Below are 11,882 nucleotides of genomic sequence, written 5' to 3'. Positions count from 1 at the left end.
CCAGCTAAGTGCCAAAAAAGCATATCCGCCATTGTATGCTTTTTGAGTTTCGGAAGGGTAGTAATGCAACAGTTGCGACCAAAAACATTTACGATGTTTATCCACGTGCATTACATGTTCGTAAATGCTAAAGATGGTTTCCCAAGTTCAAATCCGGTAATTTTGATGTCTCTGACTTCTATCCATCAGGAAGACCAAAAATATTAGACAACGACATGCTAAGGGCAGAAGTGGAAGCAAATCTATGTCAAACAATCAAGGAACTTTTAGTCGACCATCCAAGAACATTTAAAGCAGATTGGAAAAATAAGCAGAGCAGGTGTTTGGGTCCCCATAACCTGTCCGAAGAGAAGAAAGCCAACCGATCCATCACATGCGACGTATTGCTTCAACGGCACCATATAGAACCGTTTTTTGACCATTTGATTACTGGAGACGAAAAATGTGTCCTATATGATAATCCAAAACGCAAAAGGCAGTTTTAATAGGGTCTACAAAGGGTTTACATCCCCAAAAGGCGCTTCTGTGTGTTTGGTGGAGTATTCGCGGAATTGTTCATTTTGAATTGCTGAAACCTGGAGAAACTGTTAATGCAGACCTTTATTATGAACAATTGGATAGAGTGAACCCATCTTTAATCGAAAAATATCTCACGATTGTCAATAGAAAAAGCATCATTCTGTAACACGATAGTGCAAGACCGCACTGTGCAAGACGGACTCTGGAAAAAATGAATGAATTGGGATGGGAGGTGCTGCTTCGCCCACCATACTCGCCCAATATCGTACACTCGGATTTCCATTTATTCCGATCCCTACAACATTTTTTTAGTGGCAAAAAAATTTCAAAATTTGGGATGATGTCCAAAATGCCATCTCGAGATATTTTACTCAAAAACTAATTGATTTTTATCGGTCCGGGGATTGAAAATCTGCGCACTATATGGCAAAATGTTGTTAATAACGAGGGTGATTACATTATTGATTAAACATAAAAACGTGTTAAAAATTTATTCGTGTGAATTTAATGTAAGAAAGCGGCATTACTTTCCGGTCCGCCTATTATGTATTTATCTCGCTTAACTCAAAAACGAGTAGATTCAGAACGTTGAAATTGTGTATATAAGGACTGCTACAGCATGTGCACCTTCCATTTTGGTTGCAATCACCCACACTAAAAGTATATAAATATATGTATATATATATATATATCCACTCTGTTACTCTGCTCAGTGAGCTCAGTTTCTTTATTTTTATATGTTAGTAAATTATTGGATTATGTTCTTCTTATCTTCCGGTTAAGATTTTGATGCTTTAAGTTAACCTGCATGCAATAATTTTGGAATTATCCACAATTTAAAAGCTTTTTTATGTGCGGCTAGGCCTAATTTTAGTTACGATGGCAGCCATATTTGTTTACATTTGAAATTTAACAGAACAGTGGATTTGTTGCCAATCTAGAGAGACTAAGCTTCGCAACAACAAAATAACGTATTCTTTTATTATTTCGAATTAAATTATGCTTAATTCATTCTTGAATTATCATTTAAGTTATTAGCTTGTTTTCGCGTACAAACTGTAATTTTAATTGGAAAAATTGTTTTTTTAATTGTTTTAACTGTGTTTCGTGTTTTATGTTTTTTATATCTTTCAATTTTTAATGAAAATATTTTGAATTTTCATGTATTTTTGCCTTGTCGCGAAGTGACAACTGAATTAATTAGGCATGCGCATTACGTAAGCGGCGCTGAATCGTGTGTGAAAAAACTGTTTCCTTTTTTATTTGTTTAATTTCTTTTATATATCGTTTTAGATTTATTATAGTATTTCAATAGGACTTCAGATGATATAATTTTTGTGCACTCTGAGTTATAAAATGAATGAGATGTAACGCTGTCAAGTGAACCTAGCGCTGAAGTGTCGGTATGGTAAATAAATATAGTGAACTTTAAACAGTGCATTATTCTATTGGGATTTATGCGCTATCGATGAATTAGATTTAATTCAAAATTCGTTAACTGTTAATTCAATATGTTTAAATGAAATGCAAGAAAATTGCGTATAATTTAAGTGATGTGGTGTACACATCAGATTATTTATTCTTATATGTTGGTGAATTGCGCATTTTTTGCGTTAAAAATGATTGAATTATGTTGTTCTTATCTTGCGGTTAAGGTTTTTATGCCTTTAATTAACCTGAATGTAATAATTATAGAATTATCAACAATTTAAAAGTGGTTTAGGTGCAGCTAAGCCTAATGTTTGTTTACATTTAAAACTTAGCAGAATAGAAGATTTGTTGCCAATCTAGAGAAACTAAGCTTTGCAACAAGAAAGATAACGTTATCTTTTATTGCGAATTAAAGCATGCTTCATTCATTCTGTAATTATCATTTAAGTTAATAAATTGTCCCATATATTGACTCAGGTTAGCCTCCACAACAAATTAAGTCAGTTTCTACTCCTTCAGTGTCTTTTTGCCGAGTGAGACCAAAAATAAACTTTCAATTTTGTGCACCGAAAATTCTACCTTCTTGCCCGCTGGTCATATTGCTTATTTTTGCGTAGAAACTCTAATTTTAATTGTAAATGCTGTTCTTTATTTTTTAGTCCAAAGGGGCTTCGTCCCTGAAGGAATATTGTTTTCGTTTTGCGATTTTGCGTTGAATCACTATAACGGCGAATCACTTTTCAAACTGTTGCCACCAAATGTTAAAGTCCTGCATTATATTTGAAGAAATTAAATAATGAAAAATCTTCCTAAATGTATGTATATTTCTTGCATTGTGATAAAACAATGCTACACAGAGTCATCGAATTTTGAATGACGTAATCGTTCTAAGAATATGGGCATGTGGAAGGCCAAATTTGAAATTTGTTTTATTATCGATTTCATACTTTGTAAAACTTTAACGAATTTTTGGGTAACAAACTCAACGATTTAAAAGCGAGCAATGGCAACACTGCTCCCTTTTAAATCGTTGAGTACGGAAAAAAAAAAAAAAAATAAGAGGAGGGGAGAGGAAAAAAAAAAAAAAAAAACCTTTTTATCTCCTGCGCGCGGAACTGTCTATCGGAAATTCTAAAGATATACTCATTTTAAAATTATTTTGCGACATTGCTGTTGAACTGAATTTTATGGTTTAAGTGCAAAGAACATGATCCTACATATAATAAAAGAAAGAGTCTGTCTGTGTGTGTGTCTGTGTGTCTTTCGTTCGCGCTGCGCGTAAGCCAATAGACCCACGGCTACGAAATTTGGTACATAGGTTCATCTACACAAGAGCCAGTGCACCTCGAAGCGATTTTTTCGAAATTCGAATTGGAATTTTTTTTATTTTATGTTTTGTGACGAAATCGCGTCATTTTGAGACATAATGGGCTATAGGAAAGCGAGATTTTACTCTACACACTCCATTTTTACATCGTCATGAAACGTAGGCACTTAGCTATTTTACGAACTTAAATAAATTTCGTGTTTCAATAAATCGATTAAATACGAATTTATTTAACAAAGGGAGCTTAACACCTTTTACACGGGATTTTTTCTAAAAAAGTTTATTTTTAAAAATGTACAGTTTATTTTTCTTTGATTTTTAAACACATTAAACTTATTATTTATTTATTTATTTTTATTTATTTATTTGTTTATTTTTATTTTATTTTATTTTGATAAAGTTGTTCTGCAGAGTAAAATTCTGCGCGGAATTTTATGTTTTTTGAGTTGCTTTCATGTTATTTTTTGCTTATTTCACTGTTTGTAAGATATTTAATAGTTTTGCATGATTTTTTTCCTTCAACGGAAAGTTGGTTAATTTTTTTATTAGGATAATTAATATTTGTATTAAGGGATATAGCTTATTTCATTGTAATTTTTCCTCTTGAAAATATAAGATAAAATATCATTAATTATACTTTGCTTTTCAGAATTTTTTACTTTTTTTTTCTTTTATGTTATTTATTGCTCGTTTCACTGTCTTTAAGATATTGAAAAGTTCTGAGTGATTTTTTTAGGAAACAAATTTCTTAACCTCCTTTATACCATTTGAGTTCTTAAGATTTTGCAAAGGCAAGTTGGTTAATGTATTTATTAGGATAATTAATATTTGTATTAAGGGATATTGCTTATTTCATTGTAATTTTGTTATACGTCATAACTTTTTTTTTATGAAGTTGTTCCGCAGAGTAAAATTCTCGCATTTACACTACGCGTACTTTTCATTTTCTCTTAAAAATACAATAATAAATTGTTTATTGTTGTAAATTAATATTAAATTCTTTACATTTATAACATTTAAGCTTAGGCGTTACTGATAATAAGTACGTATAATAAATTGTATATTATATATCGTATAATAAATTGTTTATATTTAAAATTACCATGATACAGTGAGCAAATTCTACCAATTATTAAAACGATAAATAACATCATAGTCTCTAATACTTGTATAGCTTCAATATTTTCAAAGATTTTTTATTAAAGCATTTATAGAAATAAAAAAAGATTTTTTAAATTTAAATTCATATTGTGGAATATTTTAATTTTATCATTTTTACAAATTACCTTCTTGCTACGTAACGACATAATTCTTTACATACCAATAACTAGACAATTTTCGTTATTTTCTAAAAATTTTAAACTTTATATAAATAAAAAAGAAGAATATTTTTATTGCATATGAACATCATTACACAGCTTTCATATCAGTTTCTAAAATTCCTAAATCCCGCCATATTCTCTGTAGGCATACTAGAATTCTACGCATTAATAAATAAAAAAAATCTAATTTCTCAGAATGAAAGATAATAATATTTTAAAAAATACTACAAACTTGGAACACTAAGCAATGCTTCACATACGCACACACATATTATCAATGAATTCATATTATCAAGTGCAATTAAGATATCAAACACTGCGTATTAAAATATGAGGTAAACATTATTTAAAGGGTCAAAGTTTACAGTTTTGCTACTGTTGAGTAGGTCGTCGGATTATCGATATTTATCGTAAGTCCGAAAGCATTATCAATATATCAAAACGAAATACTTAAAAATACAATTTAAATAACAAATGGTGTTATTTAAGTTGTCTCAAATTTGATTTACAGTTAACACAATAATATAAATTTAAAATACACAAACGATATGTTAAACATTGCACCAAAATAAAGTTACATTACTGCTCGGCATCATACACAACCTCGTTTTCCCTCGTTTCACAACGATCAGTATTCGCTCGAAAAACATCAGATAATTCCACAAACTCGGTGTCCATGTGCTTATCCATCTATTTTCACTTAAAGAAAAATCAGAGAATTGGTTTCGTCCATGTGCATATCGATCTATTTTCACTTAAAAAAACACCACAGAACTGCACAAACTCGGCATTGCGCACCACATTGGTTTCGCCCATGTACACATACATCTATCTATTTTCACTTAAAAAAACATCACAGAGTTGCAGAAACTCGGCATCGCGCACAACCTCGGCATTGCGCACCACATTGGTTTTGCCCATGTACGTATCGATCTATTTTCACTTAAAAAAACACCACAAAATTGCACAAACTTGGCATCGCGCACAACCTTGGCATTGCGCACCAGATTTGTTTTGTCCATGTACACATAGATCTATTTTCACTTAAAAAACACCACAGAATTGCACAAACTAGGCATCGTGCACAACCTCGGCATTGCGCACCACATTAGTTTTGCCCATGTACACATCGACCTATTTTCACTTAAAAACACCACAGAATTGCACAAACTCGGCATTGCGCACCACATTGGTTTTGCCCATGTACACATCGATCTATGTCCACTTTAAAAATACCACAGAATTGCACAAACTCGGCATCGCGCACAACCTCGGCATTGCGCACCACATTGGTTTTGCCCATGTACGTATCGATCTATTTTCACTTAAAAAAACACCACAAAATTGCACAAACTCGGCATCGCGCACAACCTTGGCATTGCGCACCAGATTTGTTTTGTCCATGTACACATAGATCTATTTTCACTTAAAAAACACCACAGAATTGCACAAACTCGGCATCGTGCACAACCTCGGCATTGCGCGCCGCATTGGCTTTGCCCATGTACACATCGATCTATTTTCACTTAGAAAAAATCAGACATTGAATAAACTCTGCAATGCTCCTATACTCAGAAATTTGCTTTCACTTTAAAAAATCAGAGAATTGCAGAAACTCGCGCGTAACCAACTCCATTGATTTGAGCTGTCCAATTTTTCTTCGCAAACCAGGAGTTTTTTGGAACAGACCTTGAAATTCGATGCTTATATTCCCCTCCAGTAACTCTACACATCCACTGAAAACCGTCTATACAGTTCCTTCACTCTGCTAGTTTCATATCTGTTTCACAATTTGGGCACTTATACGATATTGCAATCAAACTTTTCTCTATACACCACTCAATAACGCTCTTTTTACCTCTTCGCTCCAACTGATAAAAAAAATCCAGATTCAGATACTCATCCATTCTGCAATAAGCACCGAATTAGACACACTCATCAATAATCAAAACATTCTTTAAGAATAAATGCTAACACTACCACACAACATACAAAAGTAGATTTATAATTTAAAAAATCTCGCGCAGAACATTATAAACCTAACATTTCAATTCAGTTAAAATATAATTTAAGTTTTCGTTAAATACGAAGTTATAGTATACTTATAACTTGTTTTTAAGAAGAGGCGTAACTAATATTACGTCATAAAAAGGCGTGTCCAAACATAAGAGAAGTAAACACAGCATCCACTGATGCAGCCTATTCTGCGATTTAGCCAATATTTGTATTAAGGGATATAGCTTATTTCATTGTAATTTTTTTCTCTTGAAAATGTAAGATAAGATATCATTAATTATACTTTGCTTTTCAGAATTTTTTGTGTTTTTGTATTCTTTTATGTTATTTATTGCTCGTTTCACTGTTTTTAAGATATTGAAAAGTTTTGAGTGATTTTTTCAGGAAACAAAGTTCTTAACCTCCTTTATACCATTTGAGTTCTTAAGATTTTGCAAAGGGAAGTTCGTTAATTTATTTATTAGGATAATTAATATTTGTATTAAGGGATATTGCTTATTTCATAGTAATTTTGTTATACGTAATAACTTTTTTTTATGAAATTGTTCTGTAGAGTAAAATTCTACGCAGTTTTTAAATTTAACGTTTGGTGTTACCTTCAGCCATTTTTCGGTGCTACTTTGGTAGACGGTTGCACGGATTTTGGCGATTTTTTTTTTTTTTTTGGCGAGCGATACGACTTATGGTAAACCCATTGCTAGACAAGTTGTTTATGGTAACCGACATTTTGTTGTCATTTTATTTTTAAAAAATAACGCGTTTTATTATGCATAAATTCCGTGTTTTAAATATTATTTATGACTTCAAAATAATAAAAATGAATTTAATTTTGCATTTTTATTTGAAATAAAAATTTTATTGTTTATGATATTTTATGGAATTTTATGTTGTGAATGATGTAATGAAAGACGTCACATTATTTTAAAAAGTAATTGGTTTTAATATCTATAAATTTAATCTAATGTTTTAAACATTATTTATGGCTGTTAAATATTAAAATACAATTTAATTTTGCATTTTTTAAATATGATTTTATTATGAATGATTATTTAAATAATTTTAATTCTGTGCGTGATGTAATCAGCTCCCTGAGTGGTTACTAAATATTTGTGCATTACCGCGCCATTTTAAAATTTTATTATTCATCTCTTCGAATTCTTCAGATTTCAAAGCGAATGGATGTGTCCGTTTCGAATATGAATGTTGTTGTTGGAAATTACCAAGAATTATTGGTATCGGAATAAAAAAATTGCCGTTTGAGACCTTATTTTGGCCCACCTGGCTTTCCTAATCAGATTTATTTATAAATTGTTAATAGCGTCAGAGGAAATTTATTTTAAATTTTTGGAGAAAACATGGCTAATTGCTTCTTCAATGAAGTGTGAGAGATGTGTATCATACAGATGAAGATCGTTAGCGGGCCGGTTTCTTTCTTTCTTTCTTTTTTTTTTTTTTTTTTTCTGTGGTACTTATCAATATAAGACAGGTTAAAAAATGTTAGTACATAATTTTCTTTTACTTCATAATTGTATGCTTCAATTTTTATTAAAAAATTAATACAATGTTTTAAAAAATCCCTGAGATATTTATTGCCGCATATGTTTTAATGTTAAATAATTAAATCCTATAAAACTTATTTAAGTATTTAAGTAATATTTTAATTCTTTTAAACGTTGGTATGATGTTTTTAATTCGATATTCAATTTAAGTAATATTTTAATCCAATTAAATGTTGCGCGATGTTTTTATAGCGGTGTTTTTATTCTATTATATGAAAGTAATAATTTAACCTTACTTTAGCATTTTATAGTCTTAGTAAATGTATTTATTTACATTTGCCAGCCATCTTAAAAAACACCGTTTTCAACAAAAAATTAATCCTGTATTTTTAACGATATTTATTTTTTTCAAAGTTTCGAATGCTTTACTATATGCGTAAAATACGTAAAAACAGCATTTTTCAAAATGGCTGACGACTGAAAAAACCGCGCCAGTGTAAATCGCCAAAAATCCGTGCAACCGTCTACCAAAGTAGTACCCATTTTTCCGGTACATTTAAAAGCCAGACGAAGGCTGGCAGCGAAGCTGCTAGTATTTAATAAATAAAGATAACGTACAAAAACGATTAAAAAAAAAAAAAAAAACGCGCTTTTTTGGATGTAATTTAAAATGTGAAACCTTTCACATTTTTATAACTGTATTTGTTTTATATTTTTCAAATATTAATAAAAATATCTTGAGGTTTCGTGACAAAGTATTTTTGCCTTGTCACCAAGTGACAACTAAATTAATTGAATGAGAAATATGTCTAAAGAAATTCGGGGAAATAACTTTAAATGAAATTCAGGAAAACTGGGTATAATTTAATATTCCGCAAAAGAAGTCACGTGATATCAGATTTTTTTTTTAAACAGTCTGGCGTGGATATCACATGACATCCTTGTACGGCCTATTGAATTATACACAGTTCTCACTGTACTTCATTCAAACGTATTTCCTCGAATTTTTCTAACTTAATTAACCGATTCCTCGAGACTAGTCGAAATTGACATCAAAACTTGCAAATTTTGAAATTAAATTTCCTGGTAAATTTTTATCGGACGGGAATCAAACTTTTCATAATTTTTTTTCATGACGAGTATAAATCTTTATCAAACGTAAGTACAGAAACCTGGAGACTGCATTAACAGACACATTTCGTTACTTGTACAAAATTAATTTATCTTCAATTTGACATTGCGAAAACCTGAATATTTTTATCATTTAAAACATTGTAAGTGGAAGTATTTGACTACGACCAGCGATTTCGAAAATAAAGGCCGGGTAAGGACTTTTAAGCCAGGTAAGGAGGTGGGTTTATATTTATATATATACTTTCTTATGGCGATTGCAATAAAACGGGGAGCTGCAAACTACATGTTTTAAAGTCCCGTATACACAACTTTAAGGTCTTTTATTCTCTCCAGATGTCACGCAAAAAAAATAGTCTGAATGGTTCGGGATTGGTCAAAATGGATATTTCAGTTGAAATGTGATAACTGAAATTTTTCGCGATTACTATACCTCCTTCACTTCGTACAAAGAAGTAATAATAAAAAATATATATACAGTTTTTCTTGCCACTGTATGTTCAACAAATATGTCTTTCCTAATCTGTACAAACCATGATGAATTATAAAACCGCTTTAAAAGAAAAATACAAATAATTCGAAATAAAACGTATCTGCATTAATGTTCACCGAACCATACAGATTACATCCTTATAATTCGGATTAGGTATACATGAGAGAATTTTTGATCTTGCCGCTTGTGGTCTTGTATCAACAGAATATTCGTCATCCTTCCTTCTAGCCTCAACAACAATCTCGTAAAACTGAAACGCTTATCTACTTTCATACTTTTACCCCCTTCATATTGCTCGTATTATTCACAGAAATGTTCTTTGCGATTTTCCTCCTACAGTTTAATCCCTTACCATTCCGAATGTACGATTCTAAACTTATTTTTACTTCCTTATACGAAGTAAAGGACGTATTGTAATCACGAAAAATTTCGGGTATCATATTTCAATGGAAGTATCCGTTTTCACCGTTCTCAAATCATTTTCGACGATTGTTTTTCGTGACATCTGTACGTACGGACAGAATAAAGGAATCTGTTTTCCAAGACGAATTGTAAAATAGATTCAAACTAGATTTTTTTCGTTGCGTACGTACAGATATCACTAAAAAATATATATTTCTTACTTACGTATGTATCTCGCATAACTCAAAAATGAATACCGTATAACACTGAAATTTTGTATATGGAACTGCTATAACATCTAGTTGTGCATCTCTCTTTTTCAAAGCGATCATACCAAAACTATATATATATACTTTTAAAATTAATCACATGTTCAATTCGGAATAAATGAAGAAAACAGAAGCACAGTGGCTAGTTTCAAGAAATAGGGAAGCCAAATTATTGCAAAACCAGAAATGGAAAAGAAATATTAAATTTACATCTTTAACTGCATCGTCATCAGAAGGTTGGTACAACGAAAGAAGTAAATAAAAAAACAGCTTGTTTTAGAATTGACAAGAGCACAAATTAAAGTTTAAAGTAAAAGAAATCTGTGTCTTTATCAGTTCAACCCCAAAGGGCCGAATATAAGCATTGCAAAAAATTGCAAAATTATAGACAAATTCGAAAAGATTGTGAAATAATAGAAAAATTAAAAAATACTTCGAGTAAATCGAATTCAAAAATAAAACTTCTATAAATAATAATCCAGTACCTGAAAACGTAACGAAATGCAACTTTTTTAATTCAAAATTTGAAAAAATAAAACTATGCAAATTTAGAAAACATGCATGCCGGCTTAAAAAGCTAATAACAAAAGTCATAACATGCAATAAAAGTTAAAAATCTACGATTTTAGTGGGCCGAATCCAGAAACTTGTAAAATAAAAGTAATCCAGCATATGTAAACATAAATGAAAATTTGATATTAGAAATTTGAATTTAGAAAACAGTTGAGGGCCATATGGAAGACATATTAAAAAATAAAATTATAACATCGATCCACGAGTCCTTATACTAGTCCGGCGATGCTTCGTAAAAAGAAAAATGATCTCCCACCTACCAACCAGAAAGCATGGCAATTCCCCGTTGACTATAGAAAGTTGAACAGCATAACTAAGTATCCTGTTTATTCCTTCCCCATATCTGAAGAAATTATTCGTAAAATTAAATCAACACGATTTATGACAATGTTAAATTTAACATCTGGATATTTCCAAACTAGCATGGAGCCTGAAGATGCCCCTAAGACTGCATTCATTACGAATTCAGGCGGTATACGCTTTCTTGAGAATGCGGTTCGGTTTATGCAGAGCACCCACCACTTTCCAACGGGCCTTGGATACAATATTATAACTAGTCATTGGCAAAAATACATTTATTTATTTATTTATACAACATTGTAATCACAACTGAAACAATCGACGATACTATTAACAATCATGAAATATTTTCATGTTTTGATCATTGTTTTGATCATGAAGTATTTTCGCTTCTAAATGAAGCTGAAAAATAAATGCCGCGCCAAGCTTAAGTCCGCTGCTCCAGAATTTCGTTGCTTAGGGTATAAAATATTGTTAAGAATTTGGCATTTAAATCATTATCGTTAGTTGAATTGTAAATTAAATGGTTTTATTTCCCGCGCAGTGCAGCGCGTGACGAATATTAAAAGAAAGCTAAGCCGGAAAATTGAAAATACAAGA

Source organism: Stegodyphus dumicola, chromosome 4, assembly GCF_044657685.1.
Source record: "Stegodyphus dumicola isolate Sdum_Otavi_A_Nest chromosome 4, ASM4465768v1".
Classification (NCBI taxonomy): Eukaryota; Metazoa; Arthropoda; class Arachnida; order Araneae; family Eresidae; genus Stegodyphus; species Stegodyphus dumicola.
This window is presented reverse-complemented; position numbering follows the sequence as displayed.